The sequence below is a fragment of the Puma concolor genome, chromosome C1 (assembly GCF_028749965.1).
Source record: "Puma concolor isolate L17-30 chromosome C1, mPumCon1.1.hap2, whole genome shotgun sequence".
In the NCBI taxonomy this organism is placed as follows: Eukaryota; Metazoa; Chordata; class Mammalia; order Carnivora; family Felidae; genus Puma; species Puma concolor.
The window spans coordinates 10,226,368-10,248,470 of NC_141674.1; the positions used below are offsets into that span (position 1 = coordinate 10,226,368).

The 22,103-nt window shown below is 44.5% G+C and overlaps 1 protein-coding gene across 3 annotated transcripts in view; it reads left to right on the top strand.

Moving 5' to 3' along the window:
• Positions 1-22,103, top strand: part of KAZN (kazrin, periplakin interacting protein) — a 1,132,657-nt gene that overhangs the window by 385,863 nt on the left and 724,691 nt on the right. The gene's annotated exons all lie outside the window — the stretch shown is intronic.

Consider the following 22,103-nt stretch of genomic DNA (forward strand, 5'->3'; position numbering starts at 1 on the left):
GAAATCTAGGTCATGTTATTGCCAAAAGTACAGAGAAGGTATGTGGGGGAGTGAGGCACAACTGACTGACGTTGACCACAGTGTCGCACAGAGCTGCTTTCCAACCTGGCTCGGGTACCTTGGGCGCTTTGGGCAGAATATGTCATGTCTCTGACCCTCAGCTACATCCCTTAGAGTGGCTGCTGGCAATAACAGAGCCGACTATACAGGGTTATTGTGAGGTCTGCCTGTAAAATGGAGGTAAGCGATGTGCCTGGCACCTTGTCAGTCCTCAGTTAATGCGACTCTTTTTCCTCCTTACTGAGGAATTCTATCCTACCAAAGAAATGAGGTTTATGTTGATTAATATGTGTCCACAATAAGCAATTGAATGAGGAGAATCAGTGCAGAAATTCATAATTCATTAACTGTGTGCTTTCAATGAGCTTATTAACTCACTAATTCTCCACGGGGTTATTTTTCGTCTCCTGTTTCAATATACCTCTTTTTCCTAGACCTTCTAAGACACTAATGTACTCCCATCTTCCTTTCAATGCTTTGCCTTTGCTCTGATTTTGAGATCTCCCCTGCCATCCTGACTTGAATAGTGTCTGGTAATGACACAGTTTGCCAATAAATGGGGTACGTCCCCCGAGAAGGGAAAGGATCCTCGTGTGATGCAGTGAGAAAGGGTCTGCCACTGCACTGGTTTTCTCGGCTGCCATAACAAAGCATCACAGGGAGCTGAAACAGTTAGGGAAGCTGCAAGTCTGAGGTCAAGGTATTAGCAGGGTTGGTTTCTTCTGAGGACTCTCTCCTTGGTTGGTGAATGCTTGTCTTATTCCCGTGTCTTCACCTGGTGTTCCCTCTGTGCATCTCCTCTTATGAGGACATCCGCCATATTGGATTACAGCCCACCGTAATGACCTCCTGAGTCCTTAAAGACTCCCATCTCCAGTACAGTCACAACCTGAGGTACTGGGGGTTAGTACTTCAACACATGCATTTGGGGGTGCACAGCCCAGCCCGTAACAACCACTTATGAGCTGTGAGCCTGTGAGTAAGTCTCTTAACCACTCAGTTGTGATTAAAACTCTTTTTGAGGCAAGGAACCAAAACCCACTCAAGCCAGTACAAGTAAAAGTTGAGTTTACTGAAGAGTTACAAGGTGTAATCTCCTGAGACAACTGACATCCAGCCATCCTCTTTCCGTCTCTCAGGACTAGCAACATGGCTCTCATCTCTGCTTTATTGTATCCTCTCTCTTTCTTCCCCTCACCCTCGCTCCTTCCCTCCCTCCCTCCCCTTCTTGTTCTCTACTGACACATCCAACAAGGCAATTAAACCAAGTTAATAAAATCTTTTACCACCAAATAGTTTTAGTCTCTAAATATTAATTCAGAGTCTTAAGAGAGAAAATCTGATGGGTCGTTGGCCAACCTGACTGGTTGATCTTGAGTCAGGTGCCCATTGCTGGTCCAGTCAGCTGGGTTCCAGCCACAGGGGAGCAGGGCTATGTAATACAGACATTTCCCAGGCCAGTCCATTCAGCAAGTACTAAAGCAGGGGAGTCCCCACGTAGAGAGGCCGAGGCATGGACACACATCGCACACTATGTCTATAACCTAAAATAAACCTCAGCATTCCCCTTTGTAAAGGAGACATGACCGTATATACGTCACAGAGTCATTCTAAAGAAGGAATGAGATCATGAGTTGCAGACTTCTTTGGTGACCCTGAAGCATGTGAAGTTTTTGAAGAGTTCAATAGGAGCTTACTAATTATATTGCTGCATTGCTATGTCCCTGTATCAGTTAGCTCTTGACACAGAACTGCTGTGTAACAAAACTCAGTGACGTAAAGCAACCATCAATTTTTCTCATGGATCTGTGGGTTATCTGATGTTGGCTCGCTAGGCTGGGCTCAGATTGGGGTGGCTGTGCCACAGATGTCTTTCACCTCCTTCTGGGACGAGCAGACTAACCAGGATATATCCTTCTCATGGTGATAAGGGAGGTTCAAGAATGCAAGCAGAAGCAGACAGGCTTCTTAATGCCTAGGAATCTGTCTTTACTCTTTTCTCGTTAAATGTGATACATCCTAGGATGAGGCCACCTGGGTTACAGCTTAATAAGTGTTACTTACATGCGTGGCAAATCAATCATTCATACTTCCATGGCCAAAACTAAAATATAGTCAGGACTCATGCTTCGAGTTCATGTTAATGCATGATTTTCACAAACATTCGTTAATCCAAGAAGCGTGGCACATAAAACTCAGCATGCTTGGTTTTTGATTGCCTTGATGGTTGCTGGTTCTTTTCAACCAAAATTTTACTGATTTAATGATGTTTTCATTGAATTCTTTATTTAAACTAGAGAATCTGAAAAATGTTAGCGCTCTAAGACTTGGGAGACATTTCCCTTTTGTCTTACAAGTAGAGATACTACAGCTTAGAGATGTACAATGACTTGTCCAAGGCCTCAAAACAAATCCCAAATATATATATCTGTCTCGTTGGGCTAAGTGAAACCTGGATCAAACTGAATCTGGAAATTCCAATGCTGCCAGGGAATTGGAGATTAACTTTAATATATCTGGGATTTTTGTTTTTGTTTTGGATCAAATCTAACTTGATTTAGCCAAGGTGTTATTCACTGCTTCTCAGACCCTATCTGAAAATCTGGAGATTAAACAGAAAGCTATGAGTCGTCAAGTGGGAGAGAATTTGCAGTTGACTCACCAAATTGAGAGATAATTTTCTACCTGCTCCCCAAATTTTTCACTAGCCTCCTGGCTCTAAAACTCCTTATGAAATAAGTCTTAATGGTGTGTGTGTGTGTGTGTGTGTGTGTGTGTGTGTGTGTGTGTGTGTGTATATATATATATATATATATATATATATATATATATATATATATACAAACCTCTAGTTTTTGAATTGCTTATTTTATGTCTCTCCACTGTGGGGATTTGATTATTAACCATGACAAAATTATTGGTAGGGGAACTAGAGATTTAGAAAATGCTAGACAATCATCTGGTTTCAAAAAAAAAAATTATACAGCTTATATTCAAAGCTCAGCATTGAACTAAGGACAAGAAAAATTCTAGTAAATACACAGAAAAAAAACAAAAATAAAGTCTGATGTTCTCTGCCTCTCAGAACAGCCACGTAGAGCCTTCTTGAACTACATGAAAGATACTAGACAGTCTTCCTTTCTTTGAGTCATTTCGATGGTTGTGCCCTGTTCCCCATCTTCTCTTGATCTCAACCGTTCTGTTCTAAAAGCACAATCTTTCTCAAATTCTGAAAGGTGGGGAAAGCATTTTTTATTATTCTCTTGGGCCTTAGTGAAAAAGATCTTCCAAGTAAAAGCACTTGGGTAAAATGTAACAGATTCAAAATATGCAAATTATGAAACACTCATCCTGCAGTCATGTAAAAGCCAAACTCCTACTACTGTCAGATGAAATTCTCCCATCTGGGAGGGATGCAGGATTGCTTTTCCTATGTATATATTCCTTTCCAAGGTACCCTGTGCTAGGGCACACAAAGGCTGCATCACCCAGGACGATTCTGATGCCTTTGTCGTCTGCTTTTGAACATTAAAAAAGGGTGTGAGTTGTGAGCTACAAACATTGCCTTGGGGTTAATATTTTTGTAAATGAAAAGTGTGAGGAGTTGGATATTTGCACATCTCTATTACAATCCTTTTAAACAGAAACACTTTGTTGTATGGGATGGAGAACCTAGCTCCCTTGCTGACGTCACCACTGTCTTGAAGTTTTATATCTCCAGCCTCGTGGCTTCTCTTGTTGGGCGTATTTCGCGCCCCACCTCCCCTTCCCACCCGGACCTCACACCCACCTCCCATGTGCACAATTGTTTTTAATGTACTGGTCCTCGTTTCAAAGGCATCCACAGTGAAGCTGTCCAAGGATCATATGAGTTCTGATGTCCACCATCATCTGGAAAAATGTTGGTCCTGCTTATGACTTCATTTATACATAAGCATCCTTCAAAGAGCTTAATAAAATCAAATTGCGAGGGTCACCTGCATCAAGTCTGATATGGTTGGCTGACTTGAAGCTTGGACATCTGATTTGTAAAATGCTTTATGCAACTTGGATGTAGGTGACCAGTGGACAAGACCTTGTGGGACACTGGTGTGGTCACTGAGAGTGGGCTCTCAGCCACCCACCGTGGGTTTGAATTCTAGCTCCATCTTGGAATAACTGTGATTTTGTGAGCAAGTTGTTTACTCCTCACTTTGTTCCCCAATTTCCTCATCTGCAAAATAGGGTGGTATTGTACACACTGCAGCACCGTCTTAAGTGATGAGTTCCTGGTATCTAGATGGAGCTCAATTTTCCCTTTTTTGGGAGGGGTTCTGTCTTTAAAATTTCTGAAGACTAGCCCAGTTGTCCATGACTCATTTCTTATTCAAGAGTATGACTCAACAGAGAGGGGGAAAAAGTTAGCATGAAATGCAAGAGTTGTATGGGACCAGTTTATTTTTTGCGCGTTGATTTGCTTACATTTAAAAATTATGATATCGACTGTATTTACAAAAGTGTGACTATAATGCATACGTATATTTTAAGGAATATCTTTTGAAAGACCACCTTGCAAAGCAGTCCAGCACCCATCACCCCGCTTAATAAATTGGACACGACTAATATTATTGAAATCTCCTATGTGTACTTTCCTAATCACATCTCCCTACCCCATCAAGGCAACCCCTATTCGGTATTTAGTATTTGTCATCCCCATGTATTTCTTTATAGCAGTGTTTCCTAGAGTGTAATCCCTGGTCCAGAAGCATAAACATCCCTGGGAAATTGGCTACAAATACAAACCCTCAGGTTCCACTCCCAGACTTTCTGAGTTAGAAACTTGGGGGGAGAGATCCAAGAATGTGGGTTATAAAAAGACTTCCAGGAGGGGCACCTGGGTGACTCAGTCAGTTAAGCATCTGGCTCTTGATCTCAGTTCAGGTCATGATCTCATGGTTCATGAGATCGAGCCCCGTGTCAGCATCTGTGCTGACAGCTCGAAGCCTGCTTGGGATTCTGTCTCCCTCTCTCTCTGCCCCTCCCCTGCTTGTGCTCTGTCTCTATCTCTGTCTCTGTCTCTGTCTCTGTCTCTGTCTCTCTCAAAATAAATAAACATGATAAAAATGACTTCAGCGGATTCGGATGCTCAGTGAAAACCACAGCTTTGTAGTAGGTAAATGCTGTGTGTGCCTACATGTATGTTAGTGTGCCCTTAAGCAATAAATTCTTTACTTTTATCTGATTTTGACCTTTATGTCAGTGAGATCATACTTTATGTATTCTTTTCTCCTTGATAGTTTTATCTACCTTATGTTTTTAAGATACATACATATTCATATGTATATCATAAGGTCATTATTTTACAGCCATATAGTATCCATTGTTGAATATGACAATTTATGTAAACATTTTAGAGCCAGTAGATATTTAGATTTTTCCTCATGTTCTTCTATTTGGATCAATGCTGGCACGAACATTCTTGAATATTTAATTGATGCACCTATACAAAAGGGTGTCTCTAGGGAGGTGCTTCCCGGGTATTTTCACATCACAGTGAATATAGAAAATGATAATATTTGTAAACAGAGGTAAACGGGCTTCTCAGGGCCTATAGCAAATTTGTAGGCTTGATTCTCAGAACTCCCATCCAACCATCCTTTCATATAGAGAGGTTGGAAATGCACAAAACACCAACAGTAACAACAAAACCCCCCGGAAAACTTGGACTGGCTTGTGGCTGGGTTTCTAGAGGCAGATGAGATTTTCCCAATTAGATGTACTCACGCAAGATGGAGAAGGCCTTACAGGGGCCAAAGCAGTCCTCCCTGGTGCTTCTGGCCACTGTTGCTAGCAAGTTCCTGGAATAGCCTCCCCGTGTCCTTCTTCATATATTTGAATGACAAGGAACAATGGCAGGGGAAATACAAATCAAAACCGCAATGAGATGTCACTTCTCGTGCACGAGGAGGGCTATAATCAAACAGACAGTGGCAAATGTTGGCAAGGATGTGGACCAATTGGAATGCTCATACCTATCTCATGGGAATGGAAAATGGTGCAGCAGCATTGGAAAAGTCTTCTGGTTCCTCAAAAGGCTAAGCATAGCTACCAGGCGACCTGGAAGTTTCACTCCTAGGTACACACCCAAGAGAAATAAAAGCACGTGTCCACACAAAAACTTGCACACAAATGTTCATAGCATTATTCATTTGTAGCCACAAAGTGGAAGCAGCCCAAATGTCCACCACACTGATGAATATAAAACCCAAATGTGGCATATCCATACAATGGCTTATTATTCAGCCATAAAAAGGAATCGAGTACTGGTGCAGGGGAGAAAGAATGAGGTACTACATACAACATAGATGAACCTTAAAAAAATATGCTAAGTGAATGAAGCCAGTGACTATAGACTACATATTGTATGATTTCATTTATTTGGAATGTTCACAACAGGCAAAACCATAGAGACCAAAAGTAGATGTGTGGTTGCCAGGACAACATGGGGGGTGAACAGGGAGTGACTGCTAATGGGTTTCTTTTGAAGGAAATGGAAATGTTCTAGAGTTAGATGATAATGATCACACAACCTTGTGATCGTATAAAAAAAATCTCTGAGTTGTGTACTTTGAAAGCATGAATTTTATGGTATGTGAGTTATATCTTGGAAGGAAGGGAGGAAGGAAGGGAGAAAATAGACAGTGGGAAAGGCCACCTTCCAGGCTTGGCTTTCCTAATCCGGGGATACAGGCTTCACATGCCCCTTTCCAGCTTCCTTTGTGTGGCAGGTAGTTGCAGAGAAAGCAAGGATAAATGCCTCCTACATAGCTCCAGGGACTGTCTCAGGGGTAGTAGGTCCAAAAAGGACTCCATTCTGTATATTCCTGGGGAGTCATGGTAGGAAGAATGTTCCCTCAGCCCCTCCAACAATTTTGTAAGTGCCTAATTCTCAATAGTAAATCACTCTCCATTTTAAATGCATAGAATGGTTTTTGTCTTGAGCGTTAAACCCTGACTAATCGATGGCCACAGACAACCACCCAGGAATTCTATCCATCCCTAAGTAAGTATCCATACCTCCCTCAGGGGTGAGGCTTTGGACTTTGGCCAAGGTATGAAATAGTATAAAATGTATGAAATGATATCTTATTGTAATTTTGATGGGCATTTCTTTGATTACTAATGAAGATGGCATATTTTAATAAGTTTATTGTACATTTTTGTTTCCTTTTCTATGAAATGCCTATTCATGTGTGTTGCCCATTTTTTAAATGTTTGCAATTTTCATGTTGATTCTCGGGAGCTCTTTGCTCATCCTGGATAATACTCCTTTGTTCATTGTTATCAATGGCAAATATCTTCACCTTTTTTGTGACTTGCCTATTTATTCTTTAAAGTTTTAATTTAATTGAGTTTTGTGTCTTATTTAAGAAATCCTTCCTTAGCCTGAGATAATGAAGATATTCTCCTATATTGTTCTCTAGAAGTTGAAAAATTCTGCTTTTTGCTGTTAGTTGCGGGGCCATTTGATGTTTCCCTCAGGTGTGATAGAATACAGTTTCATATCTTTCCCTTATGGATAACCGATCTTTCAAGTACCCCACAGATTTATAATGTGATGTCTGTCATATTCCAGGCTTCTCTGTATGCATTGGTCTGTCTCTAGGCTTCTATTCTGTTCCATAGTCCTGTTGTATATCCCTTGATGAAGATTATATTTTATTTTCTGCAGTAGCTTTATAATTCTCAGTAGTGAGTAGGGCACATTTTCCTACTTGGCTTTTTTTTTTTTTTAATGTCTTGGCTGTTTTGTGAGGTGTTTTGTTCTTCCATGTTGAATTTTAAATCAGCTTATTGAGTCCTATGAAAATTCTTTTCGTATTTTTTTGGAATTGCATTGGACTTCAGATCATTCATATCTTTATAACATTGTGTTCATATCCATGGGCATGGTATGTCTCTTTATGAAGACATCTTTAATGTCTTTAAATTAATAAAGTTTTATAATTTTCTACATCTAAGTCTTGTACATCTTTAGTTAGATTTATTCTTATTCACTTAATTAATTTATGCTAAGGTAAATTGTGTTTTTAAATTACATGTTCTATTGCTGGTATATAGAATTCATTGCTTTTTACATATCAGGAAGCTTGCTAAATTCTTTTATTCATTCTAATAATTTGTCTATAAATTATTTTGGATTTTCTGTGTTGAAAATTACATGTGAAAAAGTGGCTGTTTTATTTTTCTAATCATTATTCTCTGTCATAAATATATATATATATATATATATATATATATGTATATATGTATGTATCTTATTGTGCTAGGCCTCCAGTATAATATTGAACAGAAGTTGTAATAGTGGGTGTATTCTTGTGCTGTTACTGATTTTAAAGAGAAACTTAAGTTTCACTATTTAGCATACTGTGTGCTGTAAGTTTTTCGCAGTTTTTCCTTAACTTGTCCTTTCAAGTTAAGGAAATTGACTCTATTCCTTGTTGCTAAGAATTATGCTCCTGTCCCCTCCTAGTCCTCCTCTTCCTCCTTCCTGTTCTTCATGAATGGCAGCTTAATTTTATGAATTCCTTATTCAGTATTTATTGAAATGGCCATATGTTTTTCTCTCCTGTATTAATATGCTGGATTGCATTGTACTTGTTTCCTGGCATTACCATAATAAAGAACTATAGACTGGGTGGCCTATACAGCAGAAATGTATTGTCCCTTGGGGCACCTGGGTGGCTCAGTTGGTTAAGTGTGTGACTCTTGGTTTCTTCTCAGGTCATGATCTTATGGTTTGTGAATTCAAGCCCTGCATTGGTCTCTGTGCTGACAGTGTGGAGCCTGCTTGGGATTCTCTCTCTTCCTCTCTCTCTGCCCTCCCCTGCTCTCTCTCTCTCAAAATGAACAAACAAATACACTTAAAACAAACCCCAAAGTGTACTGTCTATCAGATTTTAAGGTGGGAAGTCTGAGATCAAGGTGTCTGCAGGGTTGGTTCCTTCTGAAGGCTTTGACTCTTTTTTCCTAACTTCTGGTAGCTTCAGGCATTCTTTGGCTTAATGGTGGTGTTGTATTTCTTCACATCGTCTTCTCTGTATCTGTCCTTTTGTCCAAATTTTCTCGTTTTTGTAAGGGCACAGTCATATTGGATTAAAGTCTACCTTAATGACCCCATTGTGATCATTGGCAAAGACTATTTCCAAATAAACTCACATTCCCAGGTACTGGGATTAGGACTTCAACAGCTTTTGGAGGGACACAAAGTCAACCCATAACATATGTGAATAATTTCCCAATGTTGAATCAACCTTGCATTCCTTTATCATGCTATTTTTTTTATTTAAAAAAACTTTTTAATGTTTATTTATTTTTTGAGAGAGAGAGAGAGGGAGAGAGAGCAAGCAGGGGAGGGGCAGAGAGAGACAGAGACAGAGACACAGAATCTGAAGTAGGCTCCAGGCTCTAAGCTGTCAGCGCCGAGCCCAATGTGGGGCTCGAACCCACGAACCACGAGATCATGACCCGAGCCAAATTCGGACACTCAACCGACTGAGCCACCCAGGTGCCCCCATGCTGTTTTGTTTTATACCTACATTGTTGGGTTTAGTTTCTTTTTTTTATTATTTTTTTAAATCTTTATTTTTGAGAGAGAGACAGAGTGTGAGCAGGGGAGGAGCAGAGAGAGAGGGAGACACAGAATCCAAAGCAGGCTCCAGGCCCTGAGCTGTCAGCACAGAGCCTGACGAGGCTCAAACCCACGAACCGTGAATCATGACCTGAGCCAAAGTCGGGCACTCAACCGACTGAGCCACCCAGGTGCCCCTGGGTTTAGTTTCTTAATCTTGTACTTAAATTTAACTTTGGACTTCTGCCTATATATTCACCTATGAGATTGGCTTGTAATATTCATTATTGAACTTTGTCTGGCTTGGATATCCAAATCATAGGAACCTCAGAAAATAGGTTTTAGGAAGTAGTTCCTTCTTTTTTTTTTTCTGTTTTTATAATTTTTTAATGAAAAGTTTCCAAACATGTAAAGGTAGAGAAAATAATATAAAGAGCTCCTATGTGCTCACTACTCAGCTTTAAAAATTGACAATATACAGCCAATTGTATTTTACCCATTACACATGGTGCCAGTCAGCTTGGGCCACCAAAACAAATTACTGTAGATGGGTGATTTATTTTTTTTTAATTTTTTTTTTAATTTTTTTAACATTTATTTATTTTTGAGACAGAGAGAGACAGAGCATGAATGGGGGAGGGGCAGAGACAGAGGGAGACACAGAATCGGAAGCAGGCTCCAGGCTCTGAGCCGTCAGCACAGAGCCCGACACGGGGCTCGATCTCACGGACCGCGAGATCATGACCTGAGCCAAAGTCGGCCGCTTAACCGACTGAGCCACCCAGGCGCCCCTGTAGATGGGTGATTTAAACAACAAACACGTATTTCTTGTGGAGACAGAGAAATCCAAGGTGTAGGTGCTGGCCAATTTGGTTCCTGATGAGAATTCTTGGTCTGGTTTACAGAAGGTTGCCACAGTAGAGAGAAAGATCATCTCTCTTTGGTCTCCTTAAAAAGCTTTGTTTTAATGTTTTATTTATTTATTTTTTATTTTTGAGAGAGAGACAGAGCATGAGCGGGGGAGGGGCAGAGAGAGAAAGAGAGAGAGAGAGAGAGAGAGACATGGAATCTGAAGCAGGCTCCAGGCTCCGAGCTGTTAGCATAGAGCCTGAGGCAGGGCTCGAACTCATGAACTCTGAGATCATGACCTGAGCCCAACACTTAGCCCACTGCTTAAATGACCAAGCCACCCAGGCTCTCCTCTTGTGTCTTTTTTTATAAGAGCCCTAATCTCATTCATGAAGGCTCCAACCTCATGACTTAATTGCCTCCCAGAGGCCCCACCTACTGATACCACCACACTGGGGATTAGGGCTTCAACATGTGAATCTGGGGCGGGGGTGGGGGGACGCAGATACCCAAGCCATAGCGCACATGCCCAACCCTGGATTGTTTTTAAGCAAATTCCATACATTATATCATTTCATCTACAAATATATCAGCATGTATCTCTAAAACGTAAGACATCTTTTCAAAAACACAACTGCAATGCCATTAATGATACCTAAGTTCCTTTTTAAGAGTATACAAAGTTTGGGGCGCCTGGGTGGCTCAGGAGGTTGTATCTGACTATTTCGGCTCAGGTCATGATCTCATGGTTCGTGAGATCGAGCCCCATGTTGGGCTCTGTGCTGACAGCAAGGAGCCTGCCTGGGATTCTCTCTCCCCCTCTGTCCCTGCCCCTACCCCTGCATGCTCGCTCGCTCTCTCTCCCTCTCTCTGTCTCTCAAAATAAATAAATCGATATAAAAATATGGGGTGCCTGGGTGGCGCAGTCGGTTAAGTGTCTGACTTCAGCCAGGTCACGATCTCGCGGTCCGTGAGTTCGAGCCCCGCGTCGGGCTCTGGGCTGATGGCTCAGAGCCTGGAGCCTGTTTCCGATTCTGTGTCTCCCTCTCTCTCTGCCCCTCCCCCGTTCATGCTCTGTCTCTCTCTGTCCCAAAAATAAATAAACGTTGAAAAAAAAAATTAAAAAAAAAATATACAAAGTTAGTGTGATGGACTTTCTCACGTGCCCATTTCTCTGCTTAGATAATTATCAACTTGTTTCACCATGACCCCTCCAAATTACTTACTGTTAAGTTTATTTATTTGTTTTGAAAGAGAGAGTGTGCACATGTGTGCGCATGAGTGGGGCAGGGGCAGAGAGAGAGGGAGAGAGGGAATCCCAAGCAGGCTCTGTCTGCACTGTCAGCACAGAGCCAACGAGGGGCTCAATCTCGCAGACCGTGAGGTCATGACCTGAGCCAAAATCAAGAGGCAGACGCTTAACCAGCAGAGCCACCCAGGCGCCCCAAGTTGATCAGTTTCTTAAGCCTTTTGGCATCTCCGGCTGTCTTCTCTTTTTATGTGTCTCCTTCGGAGGTATTTACTTATTGCAGAGACTAGATCACTTCCCCGATAAATTTCCCACATTCTGGATATTTTGTTATCCAGACATGGTGTCAGTTAACATTTTTTTTCTCTCTCCTTTATTTTCTGTAAACTGGTGAGAGTTGGCCCCAGTGGCCTGATCAGAATCAGGGGTTTGTTTGTCAAGACTCTTCTCAGCACTAATGGTGTTGCACATTGTGTCGATCCGGAGGCCTGTCATGTCTGTTTTGTGAAATTATGAACCTTCTCACAGATTTTTTTTTTAAGTGGCTGTCTAATTTGTATTTGTCATCAGCTTAAGGAGTTTCAAAGGATGTACCTTTGGACCTATTATAAATATTGACCTAAAAATTGTCATATTGCTTGTTTGAATGTTTCCAATGTAATCTAAATACCAAAGCAATTTGATATCCCGCCCCCCACCTTCCCACCAAGACCCCCCTTGCCTGGCAGAGAACAGATCAGGCTAAATGTGCACACTGAGCATGCCCAGTCCCTTGTCCCAAACTCACCATGCAGAGAAGATGCTGAATTAGCAGTGGAGAGAAGCTGGGGGTGTTTCCAGACTACTGTTCTTTCAGAGGAAAACATGAAATCGAAAGAGGAGAGATTCCTGCCCCCTCCACCCTCATATTTACATCGTTAAGGCTGTTGTTCCCAAATGGAACTGATTCTAGAATCACAGACAGGCATGTTAAAGACAGAGATGACAGGAGATTCTTGCTAGGAGATTCGTGGAGCAGTCTGGGATCTGTTAGGCAGACATACCTTGTGAGTTCAGTGCTGTCAGGGGTCTGGAGCATTCTAGAAAACCAGCACTTAAACAGGTGGTACCTTCATGCAAAGATAGTAGTTTTGAGTATGAACAAATCATTTTCCTTATCATAAAACAGGACAATGATGCTTATCTCCTAGAGGTGTCTGAGGGTTAAATGAAATGGCATGTTCATTCACTTAATAAATATTTATGGAGTGTCTGCTCTGTGAACAGCAGCCTTCTGGATGCTGGGATGGGCAGGGAGCGAGAAAGAGAAAGTTGCCTCGAGGCTGACCACCCTCTCTGCCTCCTTGCTGCAGGAAAAGAACTCACAAGTCTAAAAGGTGAACAGCTGTTATGGGTTGAATTGTGGCTCCCCAAAATTCACATGTAGAAATCATAACACCCAGCGGCTCAGAATGTGACCTTATTTGGAAACAGGGTCGTTGTCGATGTACTTAGTTAAGATGAGATCGTACTGGTGGGGGGGGGTCCTAATCCAGTATAACCGACATCCTCACAAAAAGGGGAAAGGTGGACACAGAGACAAGCACACATGTGGAGATGAAAGCAGAGATCAGGGTGATGCTTCCACAAACCAAGGAATACCAACGATGATGGCCAGTGAGCCACCAAAAGCTAGGAGGGAGACGTGGAGCACATTCTCCATCATGGCCTCAGAAGGAACCATCCCTACAGACACCTTGATCTTGGACTTTTGGCCTCCAGGCTGTGAGGTAAGAAATTCCTGTTGTTTAAACCCTTGCCCAGCTTCCATTCCTCTGTTACGGCAGCTGCAGCAAACCCAAACGTTCATTTGGCGAAACGACAAGAACCCGTCTTTCCTGGGAGCACATGCATCCGTGCCCATATGTTAAATGCTTCTCCTCAACGATGCGTCATAACGCACTAGGAGGTAGGTACTCTGATACTACAATGCTAGTAACCTACTACCATCGGCCCATTTTACAGAGGATGGAACAGGCACAGAGGGTTAGGCAGCCGGCCCATCTCACAGGCAGTAAGGAGCCGGGATTCAAACCCAGCACATCTAAAGTGTGTCCACTGTAATTTGGAATCCACACTTGAACTTGGAGCATTGAATGTTTGTCCAGAGGCACTTGAAACGAAGTCACTGGATATTTCTGGAATGATTCCGGACTGTTCTCATGGCACATTGTCGTGTCCGGAGGCCACAGATTTCTCTTGGCTTCCTTTCGGCCAGTCAGTCAGAACAGAAATCCAGGACTCACTCCAGTTGGGGTTCCCTGAAAGAGCTGTGTGTTCCTCCAAGTCTACAAATCCCCCAACCCTGTATTTCTACCAGATTTGAAGGGCGAAGGCAGTTGAGATGCACACATATATTTTATCGGCAGCAGCAGCTTCTTATCTGGGCAGGATAGTGCTTCTGCACACATTAAGTGAATCAGTGGGAAGGTGTTTTGCAGCCATCTGACTTTGAAGGAACTTTGGTGCCACCGGGCAGGCTGGGAATCCTAGGACCGCCGTTGCCTGACATGACCCAGGACCCGGGAGACCGTCCCTGTATCCCTGAGTATGGCCCCTGTGAGCAGCCTGAGCCTCCTCTCTGGCCTCCCCTCCTCAGGCCTCGCCGGGCTGTTTTCTCCCCTTGAACTGCACGCTTTGGTTTGGAGCTGTGCGGAGCCTGGCCTGGCCCACCCTTCAGGGTTTTGCAGCTGCCTGAATGTGGGATTTTATTCTGATGCAGCCCTCCTCCAAAGCCAGAAGTGGTGGAGTGTCTCCAAGCCCTGGGGTGGAGGGCTAGGTGGGCAGGAAGGGCACATGTTGCTAAACAGGATCCTGGCCAGCAACCCTGGCAGGCAGCAGGCACTTGGAGCCAAGTCAGCTTGCTGAAAGAGTGGTGATCTGAGGCATATGGGAAAGGCGGTAATGAAAGGTGGAGCCCTGCTGGGGTCCCTTTGGGACCTACAGAAGTGCAATGTGATGGCAAGGTCAAGGGTGTAGAAGCAGACAGGCCTGCGTTACCCTGTCACCTCCCATGCCAACCTCTCTTACCTATCTCCACATCATATCTCATGGGTTTTCCAAGGTAATGCATATGCAGTATCCGGCCCAGGGTCTGGAACATTCTAGAAGCCTGATAGATGTACTTCTCCTGCCCCCTTTTCTTCCTGACATTTCCTCTATGACAGTGATATTTAAAGTATGTTCTGGGGGTCCTATGCCATTTCTATCAGAGCAACATTTCTTAAGCACTTCCATAAGTGAAGGACAGATATGACAATATGGACCACTTTCTGCAGCCCTGGAGGTTCCCACGGAAAGCCACAGGGGACTGACTGGTCCAGTGAGCAGGTTTCCACTAGGGTGATCAAGCATTTTAGTTTGCGCAGGACGGAGGGGTTTCAGGGACATGAGGCTGAAATCAAGAATGTCTTGGACAAACCAGACTGATTGCTGGTTGTGAGAAATAAGTCCACTGACCCAATCAAGGGAGGGACATGGAGACTCAGAGCACAGTGAAGCAGGGCTTTAATTAACATTCTTGCAAGAGCAGGTGTCTGATGGACAGGCACACTCTGGGAGGTTACAGCAGACAATTTATCTCCTAGCGTGCAAGTCCCTCCCCTGGTTCCTCATTGGCTGAGTACTACAGGGGCAAGTCCCTCCCCTGGTTCCTCATTGGCCGAGCACTACAGAGGTTACAGCCTTACCTGGAAGTTGCCTATGCCCATGTAAGGCCAAAAGTAATCTGATTGGAACAAATGTTCATTCCCTGAGGTGATGCGGGGACTTCGGTGCTTTGGAGCATGCTCATTGCAAAGGCTGTGAAAAATAAGCCTGTGAAATGGAGAGGGGAAGAAGAACCAGGAAGTGAAGCATCTAAGGGTTTGGAACCCTCTTGTTGGATAGGGGAGTTTGTACATATTTCCAATAGGTTGTAAACCTGTTGTTAACTAGACAGCACGGCTTTTATTTGGTATTTCTGAAAATGAATCCTGTTCTCGCACTGGTTGCCTTCATTCCAACACCCTAGCTCCCCAACCCCCCACACGTACATTTTGAGCAATCCACATGGGTTAGCTTAATTCTGCTTTTATCACATATAGGGTGAATTTTCAAGAAAGATTTTGTCTGACAAAAATTTTTGTTACCTAAAAAAAAGCCCTTGTTGACACCTTCACCTGCATGCTCTACCCTATGGGCTGCTCCTTCTGCGAACGTTTCGCTCTATCATGTACCAGATGCGATTCAACGGCTGGACAGAACACGTGTGCAGAACTTCCCTCAGTCCCTGTAATGGGGTGATCGGTGCTCGCTCGGAATTCCCACAGAGGGAACAGCTTAACGATTTGAACTTGAAAATTACTCCCGTGAATACAACTCCAACCTGAAAGTCCCCTCGACTTACCTGTGTGCTTGGATGATTCTTTATTCCTTATTACTGAAGCAAACCTTACTCCTGAGAATACAGAAGCCACAGTCTACCTTGGAGACCCCTTGTGCCTGACTGTATTCACGCATCCTGCTCTGCAAGGGTATGACTGAGCATCTCTGCGGTCCTGGGGATTCAGGCCTGTGATTCTCATTAAAGGGTGCTTTAATTCCCCCCAGGGCACCGACACCCCTCTCAGCAGAGGCATAGAGGCACTGGGGTTCTGAGCATTTTTGCCTCTGCCTGGAGACAGTCTTACCAACAACACAGAACCTCTGCGTGGTGCACACCTCCAGCTCCTGGGACTTCCTTCACCGCACAAGTCGGGATAGCTTTGCTCCAACCCCAGAATCTTTCTACAGGGTTTCCTTTCTGCCTCCTCTGGGAGCTCATGCTTCTTTACAGTTGGCGAGGTTTCCTTGACATTGGCATTGCCCAGAGATACCGAGCTCCCTTTAGGGAAGAATTCATCCAGGAAGATAATAGATGCCAATGTCAGAAGGGGAGCCCTTGGGGGTAAGAATCGGGAGAGAATCACCTTGCAACTAGTGGAGTGCTGTTTCTGTCATTTCTCCCTGGAATGTCGATCTGCCCTTGCTAGAGAATGAGGTCAGACAAATGAGTTTATTTATTCTCTAGGGTGGCTAACAGAATGGAAGGGTCACACAGCACAGGAGGATTTCGGGAGCAAACCACAATTAACAGTATCACCCAGAACCTGGCACTTCCAAGATTTTTTTTATTTTTTTATTTTATGGGTTTTGTGGAGTTTTTTGGGTTTTTTTTTTTTTTTTTGCTTTCACAGAATATTAATTGGGCTGCAGTTTTTTCAGACAAAACAATTCCCTGAAGCCCGAGTTCTTCCCTTCTGGATCCACAGACTCTATCAAGGCATTTTTTTTCAAGTCCCCAGATTTTAAATTATTTTTTGAGGCTGAACTCAACGCCTGTCATGGCAGAAACGTGCTCTTCATTCTAAGAGGGGGGAAGAAAACATTTTCCAGGGTTATTCTTAAGGAGGCTGTTGTCAGTGGAGGCAGCAGACTTCAAGAGGAAATAGCTCCCCCCCAATTAGAAAGTGGGCAAAGGATCTGAAGAGACATTTCTCCAAAGAAAATATACAAAGGGTCCATAAACATACGAAAAGATGGTTAACATCGTCAGCCATCAGGGAAATGCAAAACCACAATGAGATGTGCTTCACATCTCCTAGGGTGGCTATAATCAAAAAGTGAGATAGGAAGAATCAGTGGACGGTATGGAAAGACTGGAACCCTCACACGTTGCTGGTGGGAATGGAGGCTGGGGCAGCCACTTGGGGAAACAATCTGGGAATTGCTCAGAAGGTTAAACAGCGTTACCGTGTGGTGAAATTCCACTCCTAGGTGTTTATCCGAGAGAATAGGAAACGCACGTCCACAAGAGCACTTGCATGTAAATGTCCACAGCAGCATTACTCATGATAGCCAACAAATGGAAATAACTCCAATGTCCATCAGCTGATGAATGGATAGATAACATGTAGCGTATCCACAGAGTGCAGTGTTTCTTGGCAACAGAAAGGAGCGAATACTGATACAAGTGACAGCAAGGGTAGGGGCACCTGGGTGGCTCAGGCCGTTGAGTGCCCGACTCTTGGTTTCAGCTCAGGGCGTGATCTCACGGTTCGTGAGTTCGAGCCCCTCGTCGGGCTCTGCAATGACAGTGCAGAACCTGCTTGGGATTCTCTGTCTCCCTCTCTCTCTGCCACAACCCCACTTGTTCTCTCCTCTCTGTCAAAGTAAATAAATAAACTTAAAAATGTTAAAACAAAATAAGTGACCGCATGGGCAAAACTTGAAAGCAAGATGCTCTGTTGGAGAAGTCGGTCACAAAAGAGCACATATTGTATGATTCCATGTATGTGGAATCCTCTAGAAGAGGTAAATCCATAGAGACAGAAAGTAGATGAGTGGTTGCCTGGGGTGGGGTGTAAGGAAAGAGGAGGAAGGGGGAAGTGACTTTTACGGGGTGAGGGATTTATTTCGGGGGTGGTAAGAATATTCTACAATTACCGATTGCGATGATGGATGTGGATGCACAGTTTTGTGAATGTACCAAAAATCTCTGAGTTGTACACTTTGAGTACTTATCTGGCATTTGAATTATATCTCTGCAAAGTTGCTGAGGACCACGTAAACGTCACCCAGGTGAAAGAAGAAGGGCAGAGCCTCCCAGCAGCAGGAACAGCCTGTGCAAAGGCCCTGTGGTTGGAGAGAGCATGACGACTTCAAGGTCTGAAAACCCCACTAACAATAGAGAGCAGGGAGGGGGAGATGGATGGACAGCAGGGAGTGGCAAAATCCTAGAGGACTTTGCAGGCCAGGGACAGGTGGTTTTGCCTTTATCCTCAGAGCATGGAAAGCTGTTACAGGAAACGACCATCAGATTTACTTTATGAAAAGACGGGCTGAGCTGCAGTGTGGAGAATGGATTGGAAAGAAGGTAGAGAGGAGAGCAAAGAACCTGTGGCCATTCCTGGAACAGTTTAGGCAGCAATGACAAACAGCATCCAGAAGTTTCTGATCATCACAGGTACCTTGAGGAGTAAACACATCAGCGATCATCCTGTCCGTTGGACAGGTTGAGAAGTTAAGGTGTTCAGTGTTTGTGCGTGAGGTCATTTTGCAGATCACAACAGAGATGGTTTCTCCATTTAACCCTTGATGGAAATAGAAAGCCCTGCTCCTCACTCCCCACCCCAAGATCTCCTCTCTTGGCTCTCGTCCAGGACCACGCTGGCATTGGTTTGGCTTCCTCTTCCTCAAAGCACGCCGATTTACTTCTCTCCTCCTGGGTTTGCTGAAGGGAAATCTAACAAGGCCAGATACTCAAGCCTGCACCCCGGAGACACAAGTCCCTCTCGAGATCCCAGACCCGCTTCTGATTAACTAGGGCGTGGGGCTTAACCTCTCTGTGCGTCAGGTTCCTGTTCGGTAAAATGTGTAGTTCGGGGAACTGTTGAGAGAATTAAGTAAAACATTCCACATAAATGGCTTACAACAGAGCCTGCTATATGCCAAGTGCCCAATAAAAGTTGGCCGTTGTTATCATTTTCCTAATTGTTATGGCTTTGAACGAAACGCGGATGTAGAACAGCAGACATGCCCCGTGCATCCCGGCATCTGGAGGCTTCAGCACTTTACCGGTGCCTCTAAAGCAAAACTCTTTTCTTCCCACCTTCTGTGCAGCAAGCCAGCCATCCAGCCTCTGGTCCTGACAGTTGACCGAGACAGAAGCCCGAGAGGCCAGTGCTGTGGTGGAGAGGCGCCACGTGAATCCACAGTTCCTGTTCCAGCCCCGTCTATTCCCTTTGTGTCTGTCGCATTGTCCCGTTTGCATTCTTTTGGGAGTGGAAGACTCTCTCTCAGATTGCCCACGGACCACTTCTTTCAAGCCCATGTGCGAGACCAGGGCCAGCTTCCCAGGCGTGAGACCTGTGTCGTTACCCAGGGTGCCGTGCCGAGAAGGGCCCCCTCCTTGGTTCAGTGCTCTGCTCTTGCTGTCGTGAAACTCTTACTAATTTTTGAACAAGGGGCCCTCTCTGACTTTTCCTTTTGCGCTGGACCCTGCAAATGATACCTTGAGCTTCATAGTGGCTCCTCCAGCTACTAGTGAGCACAGGGAGTGGGGGTGCGCGTGCACACACACACACACACACACACACACACACGCACGCATGCACTATTCAGTGCCCCAGTATCTCTTTAGGCTAAGAACTAGGACTATGTCTGTATTGGTGTCCTGGGGATGCTATAGCAAAGTGACACTGCCTGGGGGGCTTACGCAACAGAGATTGATCTCACACTTCTGGAAGTCCAAGGTCAAGGTGTTGGCAAAGGTGGGTTTCCTTGAGGCCTCTCACCTTGACTTGTAAACCCTGGTCTTCTCTCTGTGCCTACATCCTCCTTCTGTGTGTACCTGTGCGCCTATCTCCACTTCTTAATAAGGACACCAGTCATATTGGATTAGAACCCACCCTAATGACCTCATTTTAACTTAATTACATCTTTGAAGACCCAATTTCCAAATAAGGTCACATTCCGAGGTACAGAGGGTTAAGACTTCCACATCTGAATTTGGGGGTGCAATGGCCAATTTTATGTGTCAGCTTGATCGCCTCATGCAGCACACAGGTATTTGGCTAAACGTCATTTCTAGTTGGGCCTGTGAGAGTGTTTCTGGATGAAATTAGCATTTGAATCAGTGGACTCGGCACATTGGTTTGCCCTCCCCAGGGTGGGTGGGCATCATCCAGTCTGTTGAGGGCCAAAGGAGAAGAAAAGGGCAGAGGAAGGGAGAATTTGGCGTTTCCTGCCTGCCTGCCTGATCGATGGGACACCCATGCTGCTGCCCTCAGCACCCCTAATTCTCAGGCCTCCCACGCTCAGCCTGAGCAGCACCAGCCCTCCTGCATCTCTGGCCTGCAGACCTGGGATCATGGACTTCCGGCCTCCATGATTGCATGAGCCAATCCCTATAACAAACCTCTTCCTGTGCATGTACCTAGGAAGAACCTACTGGTTCTAGAGACCCCTGAATCATACAGAGGAGGACACAGTTCAGCCTAGAGCAGTGTCCTGGGAGAAGTGGCTGCTTGGAGGGCAGTGTGGGGACACACCGCCCCTAGCGCCTTGAGAAGGTGAATGCCATGTCTACATAATACGGAGAGGCGAGAGCCTTTCTTTTTTTTTTTTTTCAACGTTTATTTATTTTTTGGGACAGAGAGAGACAGAGCATGAATGGGGGAGGGGCAGAGAGAGAGGGAGACACAGATTTGGAAACAGGCTCCAGGCTCCGAGCCATCAGCCCAGAGCCTGACGCGGGGCTCGAACTCACGGACCGTGAGGTCGTGACCTGGCTGAAGTCGGACGCTTAACCGACTGCGCCACCCAGGCGCCCCAAGGCGAGAGCCTTTCTAAATTAGATAACCCTTGTGAAGCACTTAGCACAGTAGCGCATAATAAACCATTCATTACTAATTACTGTGTGTAGCTCTCACATACTACTGGTAGACCTAGTTATTCAGTCTTGAAATTACGGGGGAATAATCCCTCAAAAGCTAGGCAGCTTCTGGGGACGAGTCTTAGGCCTACTTTGTGGATCCACCAGGGCCCCTAGATTAACATTCCTGGACAGCCCAGATCCTTAGTTTAGCGCAGAATTTACCTGACTTTCTTGACGAGGCGCCTGGGACTATGGCACTCATCGCTGGAACTTTCTTTATATTAATCTCGATGTTTAGTCTTCAGGTTTGTGGGCCTGTGGTTATTTTCACCATCTTGGCTGTTCCCATTTACACGGTGCTAAAGGATCTGAACTGTTTTTGGGCACGTGGGGGGAGAGGAAATTGCCCCTCCTAAGGAACCATTTAAGAGTTGAGGGAAAATCTAATCTGACAAGGGGGGAGAGTAATTGGAATACAATTGAGCTTTATCTATGTTAATGTTTTTATTAGTGTTTGCAAATCCAGTTAATGAGCTAGGTGAAGGAGAGTTTCATGCTCTCCAGGTGAGCCTCTGAGAACAGGAGCTATGGGGGAAGGGGGGTCCACTGACTCCTGGAACTTTCAGGGACGTTTTTGGTTCCACCCCCTTGACACAGGCTTTACCTGGGGTCTTTGACAGACATCTGGGGCATGCATATGCCCTACATCCATTGCCATTTCCGACTCCTTCGCACCTGACTTTTCCCAAGCTCTTTTCTCCAACCTCCTTGGCCACTGGAGGAAGTCATGTGGCATCACTCTGACCAGTGAGGCCCAAAAGCGGCCTTGTGGGGTGCCGGCTTCCAGATAACATTTTCATTTCTGAATAAAAGGCACACGATGCCGGCACCAGCATCTC